Below are 15,373 nucleotides of genomic sequence, written 5' to 3' on the forward strand. Positions count from 1 at the left end.
TCCATTCGGTTCTCACCGTGCTCTAGTCATGCCCGGGCCCTGTGCGGTACTCTGGGCACAGTTTTCCAGCCACAGCTCCCCACCTGCTGAGGCTCCAAGTGAGGTGGACCCTGGCCCCTCAGTGCTGGCGCAATGGTGCCCATGGTCACAGGGGGACTTGCTCTGCAGGGCTGTCTGCACACAGATTTCATTTCTGCTCTCCTTTCGCTCTTTCCCCTGAACTCTGCAGAGTACTCTGCAGTTGAGAAGGTAGAGGGGCAGGACTAACTGCTTGAGTGCCTGGCGGAGCTGAGGGTCAGGAGAAGGGGTCTCCCAGATGTGGACAGTGTGGCCGTGGTGGCCCTGGTGACTGGGCTCAGGTGTGTTCACAGCTTCCCACGTGGGCACTTGACCTCAGACCCTGTCTCAGTGGTGTTAGCCCTGTGGGAGTGGTTTGCTTTTCCTGGGATGCAGTGGGTCACAAGCTCCACACAGCATCAGACACAGCCACCTTGCTCTTCTCTTGAGGCCTCTGCCCCGCGTGTCTGCTCCTGGAAGCCTTCATCTGGTCACTGGTTCTGGTCCAGTCTGGTCTCGCTCAGGACTCACGGGGTTTGATTCCATCTTTACCAAACAAGCAGCTAGCTTAGCTTCTGATCATACTGTTCATTTACTGCTGCGTGTGGCTTTCACCACTAAGAACCCTGCAGAAAGATAGCTTTACTACTGTGAAACTAGCTCTAAGCCCCCCTCTCCTCTCTTATTCTTCTTGAAATCATTGTTTCTGTGATACACTTTCATGAAGACGACTGTGCTGAGCAAAAGTAGCTGGCTGTGCCCTTGTCGCCCCCTGTGTATAGGCTGTGGGGTGTCCTGACCCGACTTCTGTCCCCGTTCATCTCACTGCTACAGCCCCTCTCAGGACCTTGGCTTCAGGGGAGGGGGCAGGGCACTCATGGGGCAGCTTCTGTTGAGGGTGGATGTTGCCCTCAGAGAGTTTCCTGGGAGGGAAGGCAGATGTGGTTATTGCCTGGGGACCAGGGTATGGAGTCAGCCACCCTGAGAGTACTTTCACACTTTTAATTTAAGCAAAGTCATAGAACATAAAAGTCAGCTTTAAAACGTTTGTTTCTCTTTGCCACATTCTGGCAAGAGGAGCAGTGCCATCAGTCTGTGTTTGCTAAGTGATCATTGCCAGCAGGAGACAAATGTGAGCTCCCTGGGCGCAGGCTAGAGCCGGGCCAGAGACGCTGTTCCCTGGGGAAGGAGGGCTGTGGCCAGGGCACCAGAAACATGCTCTACACAGGCAGGGTAGCTGAGGCAGGCCCAGGGTGGTCCTGGGCAGGGCGTCGACTCCCTCTCCCCTCCCTGGGCACAGCCTGGAGGACCTCCTCCCTGCACATGCATGTGCCCTGCACACAGCGAGCTGCGAGGAGAGCCTAGTCCAGGGAACTAGAGGTACATGGGCACAGCAGGCCTCTAGAGATCCAGACAGGTTTCCAGATGCCAAGTGGAAATAAGTGTGTGAGTTAGTATCTTGTATGTAAAATAAGACAGTGATGAGTGTGGCGATCTCCCTGTGTCTCTGGCACGGGCACATGCACACCCCCTGCTATTGCACACCCAGTCCACACCCAGCTTGATCCAGAACCACCCTGCCTGGGAGCCGCCCCTCCTGGGTGTGGCCTGTGCCTGTTTGGCTTGGAGGGACTGTCTTAAGTACTCCTCTGTCTTTAGGGCTCAGTCTGTGGCCAGGGGGTTTTGCTGGGGGCTGGGATGGTGGGTGGCACTGGAGGTGCCCAGTTGGAGGTACAGCTGTTTAGGGTGGTGCGAGATGGAGTGCCTGCTCCAGGTGGACAGAGCTGTGGGAGCCGGCGGCCCTCGTGGGCCAGATTACCATACGGCGGTGACCACTCTGGGCTGCTTGGTGCTGTGGAGGTGGGGCGGGGGAGCCTTTGGTTGGTGTGAAGCAAGGAGTGATGTGATCAGATGTTTTGTTTTAAAAAAAATATTTTCCTGAAATGAAGAAGTTGGTAGAAACAACAGTTGAAAATATTAGGACAACACACCTGAACAGGGAAAGTGCTTGGTGGATCTCAAGTCAGCAACTGTGTCCCCGCCAGAGGCTGTGATGAGCCGCTGGCTCAGGGGGCTCCCTGTCGCTCCCACCCCCACTGCTCCTGCAGGTGGAGATGTTCTCCTTTAGAATAACGACTTTGCTTTTACTTACAGTAAATTGCTGAGGGCATTTCAGTTACACAGTGAAAATCATTAGCAGAATTCTTGTTGTTTAGCATCAGGCTGTGGGGTATAATCGTGCTTTCTGATGGGTGGCAAAGCAGATACATTTGAAGGGAGATTTATTCAGATTTTCCAGTATATCATTATCACATTCTTGTGTGATAGTTTCCTGATAATTCAACTTGATTTAGTAAAATATATCAGCTCCACTTTTCCTTGTAAGTTGCTGAGATTTAAATCTGTTTAGCAGATTCATGTGCCCATTTCATGTGCCCTCAGCCTGAGCAGCTGGTTCAGTTCTACCTAAACTGCCCAGTGGAGGGGACAGGCAGACATGCCCTGTTCTGCCAGTGGCAGCCCTGATGTTTGAGGCAGCAGAAGGCAGCAGGCTGGGCTCTTCCTGGAGCTCGGGATGATGCCCAGCAGATCCCACGTCTCCTCCCACTTCGCTAGGCCCTTCGAGGTGCCAGGGTGGCAGGGCCTTCCCCATGCTGCTCTCCTGCAGTCTGTGACCAGTGCCTCCCTGTCCTCCCGAATCTACGCCTGGGGTGCGGGGCTCTGTGTGTGTCCCTCCCCGACAGGAGGGCTCCCTGTGTATGTCTGTGTGTGTACCCTCTCCCTGATAGCAAGGTTCCCCATGTGTGGGGCTGGTTGTCAGTCCTCCACAGAGCACCTGACCCCATAACCGCCACCCAGACAGTTGTTCCATTTGCGTCTACAGAGAGGGAACTCACCATTTGGGTGATTTTGGTAACTTCTTGGAAGGGCTAGAAAATGCGGGTGGCCAGGGAACATGTGGCCTGGCGCTGCTTCCCCCACCCTGTCCTCCCCTGCTGAAAGTTCTCCATCAGGGCCCAGAGCCTTACATTTCTTTACAGCTTACTAGACTTGATTTTGTCTAAAGCAATTCTATTATAACTTTGTTTCTTGATATACTAATTGCTCTTGCTTTTTGAATGCCATCTTATAATTTTTTTGATCTCCCATTTCATGAGTTTTTGTTTTCTTTCTCTGAAAACACATGGCAGGCTGCAGACTAAAATCACTTATGTTTCTTTCTGTACATATTTCTGAACATATGTTCTTCTTCTACCTCCTGCTGTGTTTTGGTGTTTCCTTTGTGTGGCATAAGTTTTTTCATGGCTTCAGTGTTTTTCTGTTTCTCCTCCCTGAAGCCGAAGTCAGCCTTGTCTCCCAAGCTGGTGGACATATCCCGCATCGGCCACCTGAGTCCTGTCCCGGGTCTGTGGACTTGGAGCTGGGCAACAGTTCACTTGGGCTGGGCCTCACATCGCTGTGGGGGCCAGCAGCCTGTAGGGTGCTGAGAGGAGGCTCTGTGGCCTCTGATTCCTCCTGGCACCCGGTTTGGCTGGGACCCTGGTCTCCCCACCCCCAGCCTCCACACACACTGCTTCTCTGGAGGGACTGCAGAGGGGCCTCCCAGCCACCTGTGCTGTCACCTCCATGCGTGTGGTGTGAGTGTCTGTGGTCTTGATTTCTTTGCTTGACTGATTAGAAACTGGGGTGGCAGGGAATAAAGGTGCCTTCACTGCCCTCTGGCACCACTCAGAGGGTTTGTTCTCTGCTCCTGTGTAGCCTGGAGTCTGCGTCACTGTCCGTGGAGCGACACCTTCCTCATGACACTGCAGCTCTTGTCCTCTGGGACAAGTCTTTGGATTTTGTGACATTAAGCTTTCCCATGTCCGCATCAACAGATGGTATATTTTGAGGCCAGGATGCTGGGCTAAGTAATGACTCCACACAGGGCCCCACAGGTGGCGTGTTCAGTGAATGCACTACAGTTTCATTTGGAGTGCTTGGTGGGTATTCGGTGATGGCACAGAGAAATCTGAGATGATGGTAAACTCAGCCGTGTACTGTGGCGGGTGGCTAAAGAGTTGTTGTTGTTCAGTTGCTCAGTTGTATCTGACTCTTTGTGACCCCTTGGACTGCAGCACACCAGGCTCCCCTGTTCACCATCTCCAGAACTTTGCTCAGATTCTTGTCCATTGAGTCGGTGATGCCATCCAACCATCTCACATGCTATTGCCCTTTCTAAAGAGTAAACGTCAGTTTTAAGCCCTTTCAGAGCAGCATATTGTCCAAACAATATTAGTTGGGTGGGGGCCGGGCAATGTCACTGAAGAGTGTGACCACAAGGCCAACCACTGTTGTGCAGCTCCACCCCTGTGCCAGACTGGAGCAGAGCAGGGAGAACTGGGGGCAGCCAGTGCATTAGGTCCCACGAAGTGTCCTTGTCCAGGTTCCTGGGGCTGTGCAGGGGCGGCAGGGAGGCAGCGGGGCTAGCCCACTTAAGGCCTCTGGGATTGAATACAGTGTAACTGGAACCCATGGTAGGAACCCAGGGGTCCAGAGCAGGCTCAGGGTAAGGAGACATTGGAAGGATTTCAGAGATAAATCATGAAGGTTTGAGGCACTGGGGGGCCATGTCCATGGTCCACAGTCAGAGATGCCAGAGGGATGTGGTCAAGTGTGGGGTGAGCCCAGATGACTCTTAGGATGGTCATTCAGTTTTTAGGTCATGTCATCACCTGAACTATTTTAGATGGCAAATTCAGCTATATGCATTTCCTCTGGTAAAGCATATTTGAGTTTAGTTGTTATATTTGAGGGAAATAGGACAATTTGGTTCAGGACTGGCAGCCCCCTGTAGTTCAGGGGGAGTTCGGTATGTTTGATGTGTCTGGTGGGCTGCTCACCAAGTAGCAGAGAACCCCCTCCCTTCCCTCCACTTGGCTTCATAGCAGGCTTGGACTCTTTAGGTTAAGCAAAAGTTTTCCTTTTAAGATTTGCATTACTTCCCAAATATTAGCTAAGTCCAGAAAGGTGCAAACCCTAGATGTTGGAGCAACCAGCCTTATCCAGTCAAAATGACCTACTTTTCATATTTTCCCTGAAAGTCTAACTTTTCTGATGAGGTCGTATCTTCCCTCCCATACCTTTGGGATGCACAGTTTTCTCAGTGAATTGCTGCACTGTTCACCCATCACCCATCCCCTGAAAACGGGATGAACACCCTTCTTTACCTTGGCTTTCCCGGAGTTGCAGCTTGAGACAGAGCAGGAGCACAGCGGCTGTAGTCGTCCGCTGCCATCACCACCATAGAGACACAACTCCCGAGAGCCTACAAATGCCTCCCCTCCCTCTACTTCTTGTCCAAGGCCAGTTGTGCCAGGAGTAGAGCACTGGGGGTGGGCTGCGTTTGAAAGAGGGTTTAATCTTGAGCAATTCATGTTTGAAGTGTGATAGAACCGATCTGAGACATAAAATAAGTTTAAATGATTTCACATCACACCAGCTATGTTCTCTGACCACGATGGAATCAAGAAATCAGTTATAGAAAGGTATCTGAAAAATCCTCAAATACTTGAAATTATGTATGGAGCAAGAAGGAACCAAAAAAGAAATGAAAAGTGCTTATTTTGAAATGAATGAAAATGAAAACACATCACATCACAGTATTTACCATGTAGCTAACATAGCACTTGAAGGAAACTTAGAGTATGAAACACCTCATTAGTAAAGAAGAAATGTCTTCATCTTCTACCTCAAGGAACCAGGAAAAGATCACTTTAAAGTAAGCAGAATAAAGGAAATCATAGGAATCAAAACAGGAATTAATGAAATACAAACTAGAAAAAATGATAGAGAATATCAGTGAAAGCAAATGGTAGTTCTTTGAGAAAAATCAATGAAATTGATCAACCTGTAGCCAGACAGGAAAAATGGATATACTATGATCAGCCTTGTGCCAACACATTAAATTACTTTAGATGAAATGCATATTGTTTTTGAAAGAAAGTATCAATACCAAAGCTAATTCAAGTACAGGTTGATTATCCTGATTCTCCAAAATAGATTTAAAAAGTGAATTTTGTTGTAAACCACTTCCTCTGGCCCAGGAAAAACCTCCAGGACCAAATGACTTTACTAGGGAATATTATTAAATATTTAAAGAAGAAATATTGCCAGTTCTATATAAACTCTTCCATAAGATTGAAAAGGAGGGAATACTTCCAAAATTATTCTGAGTTCAATATTACCCTAATAATAAAGCCAGGCAAAGGTAGAAGAAGAGAAAACTATGGACGAGTATCTCTCATGAACATATATGAAAACTCAATAAAATTTTAGCCAATCAAATAGAATAACTAATTGAACTTTATCCCAGAAATTCAAAGTATCATTTACATTCTAAAATTAATCAATATGTTGTTTGGTTGTTGTTCCGTCACTCCGTCGTGTCCAACTCTTTGTGACCCCATGGCCTGCAGCAAACCAGACCTCCCTGTCCTTCGCCATCTCCTGGAGTTTACTCAAACTCATATCCATTAAGTCGGTGATGCCATCCAACCATCTTGCTCTCTGTTGTCCCCTTTTCCTCCTGCCTTCCATCTTTCCCAGCATCAGGGTCTTTTCCAAAGAGTTGTCTCTTTGCATCAGGTGGCCAAAGTATTGGAGCTTCAGATTCAGCATCAGTCCTTCCAATGATAATTCAGGATTGATTTCCTTTAGGATTGACTGATTTGATCTTCCTGCAGTCCAATGGACTCTCAAGAGTCTTCTCCAACACCACAGTTCAAAAGCATTAATTATTCGGCCCTCAGCCTTGTTTATGGTTCAACTCTCACATTCATACGTGACCACTGGAAAAATCTTAGCTTTGACTAGACAGACCAATGTCTGTGCTTTTTAATACGATGTCTAGGTTTGTCATATCTTTTTTTCCAAGGAACAAGCATCTTTTAATTTCATCAATATAATTCACCCTATTAACAGACCAAAACCAAAAAAACTGTATCATCTCAGTACATGCAGTAAAAGTATTTGATACAATGTAACACCCACTCCAGGGGTTTCCCTGGTGGCTCAGATAGTAAAAAAATCTACCTGCAATGGGAGAGACCTGGGTTCAATCCGTGCATCAGGAAGATCTCCTGGAAAAGGGAATGGCAATCCACTCCAGTATTTTTGCCCGGGAAATCCCGTGCACAGAAGAGCCTGGTGAGCCACACAGTTCATGGAGTTGCAAAGAGTTGGACATGACTAAATGATTAACATACACAACATCCACTCCAGGTAAAAGCTTTCAGGAAACTAGGAATAGAAGGAGGCTTCCAGTGAATGGCATCAGTGATAGGTTCACAGCTGATGCTGTCAAGGTGGTGAAACAGTGAGTCATTCCCCTGCAGTTGAGAGTAAGGCAAAGACACGTGTTCTCATCTCTTCTATAACGTATTTTCCAGGAGGTTCTATCAAGTTCAATAGGAAATAATAGACATTGAAATTGGAAGGAAAGATTTAAAGCTGTCTTTATTCTCAGTCAACATGTTTGTCTATGTAGAATGTCCTATAGCATCAAAAGGAGGCTGCAAGAATAACTGGGTTTAACAAGGCTACCATATACAAGATACAAAAAATCAAGTGTCTTTCTCTATACTATCAACAAATAATTAGAAATGGAAAAACAGTACATCTAATAGCAAAACACTGCTGAATGGAATTATTGAAGACAGATCAAGGGAAAACTATACATTGCACAAAGACTCAGTGTTGTTGAGATACTAAGTCTCCTCAAACTGGTCTGTGGGTTCAGTGGACTCCCAAGGAGAATTCCAAAAAAGAAAAACAAGGGATTTTTTGATAGAAATGTGACAACTAACACCGCTTGGTTCCATGATTTATTTTTAAAATACTGTAATCAAGACAGTGTGATGTTGGTGTTAAGAGACAAATCGACCAGTGGATCAGAAACAGACTTGCACATAGATGGGCAGTCAGTTTTCAACAACAGTGCCAAGGCAGTTTAATGGAAAGGGCTAGTTTTGTCAAAAAATGGTGCTGGAATAATTACGCATTCAGATGCAAAAAAAAAAAAAGGAAAGAAAAGACCTTTCATCCACATCTCCCATCATGTATAAAAATTAATTTGAATCAGATCAGAAATCTATAATTTTATACACCAAGAACAAAGCATGATTTTTTTTGTGACCTTGCATTAGGCAAAGTTTACTTAGTTAATACATTAAAAGCATTATCCATCAAAGAAACAAGTTTATAAATTGGACCTCATTAAATTAAAAGAATTTAAATTTTCTACTTTCCAAAAGACAGTATTAAGAAAATGACAAGACAGACCACAGACTGAGAGAAAATATTTGCAAATCTAATTTATCTGGAATGTATAACTGACTCTTAAAATGCAATACTAAGGAAACAAACAACATAATTAAAAATGACCAAAAGATTTGACCATCCACTTCACCAAAGAAAATGTGTGGATGGCAAGTAGGTACATGAATAGAAGTTAAACATCACTAGTCATTAGCTAAATGCAAATTAAATTCACAGTGAGATACTACTTGGTGTGACCCATCTGCCAAGCACTGGCAAAGATGGAGACCATCCCATACTGCTTGTGAGAATGTAAAATGGTATCTTTGCTTTTGAATCATTTTGGCAGTTAAGCCAAAAAGCTAGTTAAATATACACCCACCAGTCATTCCACTATGAGGTGTTACCCAGTCATAATGAAAGCGTATATTCATACAAAGCTTTGAGCAAGAATTATTTTGGGGGGCTCCAAAATCACTGCAGATGGTGATTGCAGCCATGAAATTAAAAGACATTTACTCCTTGGAAGGAAAGTTATGACCAAGCTAGACAGCATATTAAAAAGCAGAGACATTACTTTGTCAACAAAGGTCTGTCTAGTCAAGGCTATGGGTTTTCCAGTAGTCATGGATGGATGTGAGAGTTGGACTATAAAGAAAGCTGAGCACAGAAGAATTGATGCCTTTTAACTGTGGTGTTGGAGAAGACTCTTGAGAGTCCCTTGGACTGCAAGGAGATCCAACCAGTCCATCCTAAAGGAGATCAGTCCTGGGTGTTCACTGGAAGGACTAATGCTGAAGTTGAAACTCCAATACTTTGGCCACCTGATGTGAAGAGCTGACTCATTTGAAAAGACCCTGATGCTGGGAAAGACTGAGGGCAGGAGGAGAAGGGGACGACAGAGGATGAGATGGTTGGATGGCATCACCGACTCAATGGACATGGGTTTGGGTGAACTCCAGGAGTTGATGATGGACAGGGAGGCCTGGCATTCTGCAGTTCATGGGATCGCAAAGAGTCGGACATGACTGAGCGACTGAACTGAACTGAACTTGAGCGAGAATGCTTGCAGAAATTTGTTTTTTAATAAACTGAAATACTGGAAGCATCTCAGTGTCTATCCATAAATGAATGACTACACAAATTGTGGTGTATGGTCACACAATGACATTGGGGAATCTCAATTACGCTGAGTAAAAGTGGTCAGACCGGAAGTGTGCATCTAGTGTGCTTTTATTTATATAAACTTTTAAAGAAAGTGAGTTCTGTAGTGTCAGAGAGCAAGTCAGAGGTTGCTTGGGACATGGTGGTTGTTGCAAAGCAGAGAGGAAGGAATTGCAGATGGCCACAGAGAACACCAGAGTGTGCCTGTTCCTTATCCTGACTGGTGATGACTTTATGGATGTACACATGTGATGAAACTTTTTAGTGTGTACACAATATATGCATATCTTAGTATATGTCCATTATATCTCAAAGCTGACTGACCGACTGATTTTTTTGCCAAGAAGAAAGCAGGACCCTTTTTATGGAGCAAGATAACATTGTCTAGAGCCCAAATTATTTTCAACCACAATGTCTAGTATTTAGTGAAACATTAAAAGTGGACCAGTGAGCAAAAAACAAGAGATGAGAACTAAAACCACAGAGGACTTATATAATTGCTCTACCAGACAAAAACTTTAAAACAATGAAGATTATTAATTAAAAAAAAGAATATATTAAAATAGAAAATTTCAAGTGAAATCCTAATCTATGATTTCATAATCTATGAAAATCCTATGAATTAAAAAAAATAAAGGATACAAAATGAATAATTTCACTGGATGTCTGTAACAGAACACTGGACTTGGGCTTCATGAAGTGGGCAGTGGTTCAGTGAAGTGTTGAAGCACAAGAGAAAAGAGACTAGAATAATACAATGTGAGAGACCTGTGGGACGGAGTCAAAAGATCTCACGTATGTAATGAGTAGCCCAGGAAGAGGGGAGATTTCAAAAAAATATTTGAAGATATAAAGGCCTTGGAGTTTCCTAAAGCATTGGAAGATATGCTCGATTCTGAAACAGCTGACCCTGAAATGAATAAATAAAGAAGCAAGCAAACAAGCAAACAAAACTAATTTTTCATGTATGGGCATCATTGCTTGACTCCTAAAAACTACAGCAAAAAAACCTTCAGAGCAACCAGAATTAAAGATGGCCCGTTGCTCTCAGGGGGCTTCCCTGGTGGCTCAGATGGTAAAGAATCTGCTCGCATGCAGGAGACCCAGGTTCAGTCCCTGGGTTGGGAAGATCCCCTGGAGAAGGGTATGGCAACCCACTCCAGATTTCTTGCCTGGAGAATCCCATGGACAGAGGAGCCTGGTGGCCTACAGTCCACTGGGTTGCAAAGAGTCAGACATGACTGAGCGACAAACACCACACACATACACACACACACACATCGCTCTCAGAGCTGTATCTGGCGTGTCTTGTGGCTGGTGCATGCACACAACACTCTGGGTGTGTGTCCTGAGCGAAATCGCCACATCCTGGCTTATACACTCATTCTGCTCTGCTGGCTGAGGCGTAGCAGCAAAATGGAGATCCTACCACACTATGACGTTTCAAGCAATCACCTCTTCCCACTGCTTCTCAAAACTACACTAGATTTTAGAGAGCAGCATCCTTTCCCCCCTTTCTACAATGACTTTTTTACCCCCCAAATTAAGTAAACAAACTATTAGGAGTGGTATTATAGCACTATGGCTCCAAAAAAGGGACATTCACCAATTCCGTGATGTAACCATTTCCACCAGAAAAATCCTTCAAGCAAGGCTCCAACAGTATGTGAACTGAGAACTACCAGATGTACAAGCTGGCTTTAGAAAAGGCAGAGGACCCAGAGATCAAATTGCCAACATCTGTTGGATCATAGAGAAAAAGCAAGGGAATTCCAAAAAATAATCTACTTCTGTTTCATTTAAAATCTACTTCTACTTCATATTAAAGCCTTTGATTTTGTGGATTACAACAAACTGGAAAATTCTTAAATAGATGAGACTGCAAGACCACCTTATCTGTCTCCTGAGAAACCTGTATGCAGATCAAGAAGCAGCAGTTAGAACCAGACATGGAACAATGGACTGGTTCAAAACTGGGAGAGGAGTACGTCAAGGCTGTATATTGCCACCTCGCTTATTTAACTTACATGCAGAGTATATCACGCAAAATGCCGGGCTGGATGAAGCATAAGCTGGAATCAAGATTGCTGGGGGGAAATATCACCAAAACTTCAGATGTGCAGATAATACCACTCTAGTGGCAGAAAGCAAAGAACTAAAGAGCCTCTTGATGAAAGTAAAAGAGGAGAGTGAAAAAAGCTGGCTTAAAACTCAGCATTCAAAAAACTAAGATCATGGCATCTGGTCCCATCATTTCATGACAAGTAGAAGGGGAAAAAGTGAAAACAGTGACAGGTTTTATTTTCTTGGGCTCCAGAATCACTGCGGACAGTGACTGCAGCCACAAAATTAAAAGATGCTTGCTCCTTGGAAGAAAAGCTGTGCGAAACCTAGACAGCATATTGAAAAGCAGAGATATCACTTTACCGACAAAGGTCTATATAGTCAAAGCTCTGATTTTTCCAGTAGTTCCATATGGATGTGAGAGTTGGACCATAAAGAAGGCTGTGTGCTGGAAAATGGATACTTTGGAATTGTAGATCTGAAGAATCTTAAGAGTCCCTTTACAGCAAGGAGATCAAACCAGTCAATCCTAAAGGGAATCAACCCTGAATATTCATTGGAAGGAGTGGTGCTGGAACCGACACTCCAATACTTTGGCTACCTGATGCAAAAAGCCAACTCATTGGGAAAGACCTTGATGCTGAGAAACATTGAGGGCAGGAGGAGAAGGTGGCGACAGAGGACGAGATGGTTGGATGGCATCACCGACTCGATGGACATAAGTTTGAGCAAGCTCCAGGAGATGGTGAAGGACAAGGAAGCCTGGCATGCTGCAGTCCATGGGGTTGTGGAGTCAGACACGACTGACCGACTGAACAACAGCAGAAGGCATGGCAGGAATGTCCTCGTGCATGTGTCTAGATGAGTAGCAGCAGCCTGTGTGTGTCCATTCTGTGAGAGGATGTAGACAGACCTCCCCAACTCATGGTTCTGGGTCTGGTTCTGTGTGTCTGGGTTTTCCCCAGGCTGGGACCCATCCTTAGATCCTATTGTGCTTGGCTGTGCTGGAACTCTACTTGTAAATGCACTCAGAGTGCAAAACAACTGTGAACCTCAGAAAGGTTTGTAAGTCGGTGAAGGAAATAGTGCAGAAATGAGGATGTGCCTCCCAAAGTGCCTCCCCAGGGACTGTCCTGCAATAGGGTTCCCTGGGAAGCCCCAGCTCCCCAGCTCAGACCATCGGCCTTGCTTACATCCCATCTGCGCAAGTGCACACTCTGCTTATTTACTTCTCATCTGCTTATTACTTTTATAAATTTGTTTTCACTGTTAATTTAAATACTTTTCTACCTGTAAAAATGGTTTGGTTATCTTTGGTTGGGATTGAATGCATCATAATTTTTCTAATTAGTGAATACATGTTTTTTTCCTGTATAGTAGAGGGATTTTTCAGAAGAAAACAGTAGCCTAAGTGACTGGTGTTTAGGAGTTCCCAGGCACCTTGCCCTCTCCAGCACCTGGCAGGGTATTGCCAGACTATTACATTAAGGCAGTGTAGTGGGTGTGTGAAGTGAAAGTGAAAGACATTCAGTCGTGTCCGACTCTTTGCCATCCCATGCCCCAGGGACTATACAGTCCATGGAATTCTCCAGGCCAGAATACTGGAGTGCGTTGCCTTTCCCTTCTCCAGGGGAATTTTCCCAACCCAGGGATCAGACCCAGGCCCCCTGCATTGCAGGAGGATTCTTTACCAACTGAGCATCAGAGAAGCCCAAGAATACTGGATTGGGTAGCCTTTCTCTTCTCTCAGGGAATCTTCCCAACCCAGGGATTGAACCCAGGTCTCCCACATTGCAGGTGGATTCTTTACCAGCTGAGCCACCAGGGAGGTCCATGTATTTGCATCTATTTCTGGTTTTAGTTTGCCCACCTTTGACCACTATGAGACTGAGCACATTTTCATGTGCTTATTGGCCATTTAGACCTCTCCTCTTCCTTTATGAAGTACCTTTCTCAGTTCCTACCCATTTTGCTGTTTATGTTTATATCAATTATAAGGGAGAGCAATCAGGCTGGCCCTGGATGTTTCCACGGCAATTTTCACTGGAGAAAGTATACAAAATCTTTAGGGAAGAAAGAATTTTCTCAATAATACATTTTCAGACATGTGAGGTCCTGGGGAGAAGTGATGCGTATGCACCCTCACTGGCAGGGCTTCTTGAAAATGGAGCCAGACTCCAGACAGCTCAGTGGAGTCAGAAAGAAGGGCCACAGACAGGCTGGTGGGGGCCCAGGAGCAGAGTTGCAGGAATGGGGGGCTGTCGAGGTCGGGGATCTGGTATTGCAGACCTTGTTCATCAGGTCACAGCAGCAGTGTCCATAGCAGTGACGGGAGGGAGGTGAGGGCAGGGTGTACAGAGGGGATAGGGGCGCCAGTCATGCGTTTCATGCTCTTCGGGCCAACTAATCAGTGCACAGGGATTTAAGAGCATCATCCAGAGTTACTAGCAAAAGAGCCAAAAATAGCTCGATGAGGACTCATACTGGGCAGTGGGGGGTTGTAACTGTGGTCACTCCTGACTCATCCTTGTGAGTCATCGCCTGTCCTGCTTAGTGGATGAGGCCCCACACAGAGTACAGATACTTGGTAAACATGAGGAAGAGCTCAGCCTCATTCAAGATGTTTACAGCTTTCAAGTGTCAACAATTAAACTGTGGTAACAGTTTTCGTCCTTCAGTTTGTCAAAGTTGAGTGTTTGAGAGTGAATTGCATCGGCAGTGGCTAGAGAAACAGCACTCAGGAATTTGATGGGGATGTAATTTGCAGAGACCCATATGGAGATGATTTTGGTTAATTTCTCTGAAATTAAAAGTGTACAGTATTTCACATCTCATGCCAAGGTACCTCTGATTGTGTTGAGTCAAAAAGTCCTAAGATGCATTGATGGTAAAGAATCGCATGCCAGGTGCATAATGGACACGCGTGTTCCTTCCGTGTGCGTGGAATGTGATGCATGGATCCGCCGGGCGGTGTTAACAGTGACTGAGCTCAGAAATGCTACCAGAGTCTTGTTCTTCATTGTTTAAATGTTTACTCTTTATATTTAAGTATCTATAGTTTTAAAGAGTTATGAAAACTGCCCAAGACCATGAAAAGTTTTAATAGTTACATTAATAAAGGAATCTATATACATTGCCAAGGTCATGTCAAATTCATGATGTGCTAATATTATTTAATAATTGAAACCTGAACCATGAAGTAAGTCAGCCATTACCGGGGAATGCGGCAAGTGGAGAGTATTCTGGCATCATTGTTGTCCCTATGGAGATGGGACACAGAACACAGTCACTTGAAGCGCTGTGAAGGCCAGGAGCCCTACCCTTGCCCGTGCCCCTGAGGGAGCATCCCCGCCCCTGCCAGGAGAGTGCACACATCCCGGAGCGGCCAGCGCCCTTGGAGGGTCTCCGGCCAGGTCACTGAGAATCTTGCGGTGGGCATCACCAGCCCTGCAACCCTGACGACTGCTCTCCTCTGAGCCCGAGGCTCCTCTGTGAAGTGGTGATGATGACTGCTTCCTCACCCCGCCAGAGTGTGTGAGAGAACAGACGGGAGAGCGCTGGGAAGTAACAAGTGTTTAGGAATTGGTAGTGTCTCTTCCTTGTAAAGACTTTTCGCATTTTCATAACCCAGCCTATATTTCTGGAACATTCTTCATTAGGTAGGATTAGAATAATGACTGGACCTTGCAGTTTCAGAGCATTTTGGCATCTGTTGCTGGCATCCACTGAGGAGCCTTGGGAGGGTAACCCCGTCCAGGGCAGGGCCCCCTCCTCCACACTTTACTCCATT

The 15,373-nt window shown here is 45.5% G+C and overlaps 1 protein-coding gene across 19 annotated transcripts in view; it reads left to right on the plus strand.

Annotated features, from left to right (window-relative positions):
• Positions 1-15,373, plus strand: part of PCBP3 (poly(rC) binding protein 3) — a 229,399-nt gene that overhangs the window by 122,719 nt on the left and 91,307 nt on the right. Inside the window, exon 1 of one of the 19 annotated variants that reach the window (XM_059886292.1) lies at positions 14,891-15,242. The exons of the other annotated variants lie outside the window; for them this stretch is intronic. The gene's annotated coding sequence lies outside the window, so the exon portion shown is untranslated. Of the gene's footprint in view, positions 1-14,890; positions 15,243-15,373 lie in introns of those variants that run through there. 19 annotated transcript variants of the gene reach the window in all.

The sequence above is a fragment of the Bos taurus genome, chromosome 1 (genome assembly GCF_002263795.3).
Source record: "Bos taurus isolate L1 Dominette 01449 registration number 42190680 breed Hereford chromosome 1, ARS-UCD2.0, whole genome shotgun sequence".
NCBI classification, from domain to species: Eukaryota; Metazoa; Chordata; class Mammalia; order Artiodactyla; family Bovidae; genus Bos; species Bos taurus.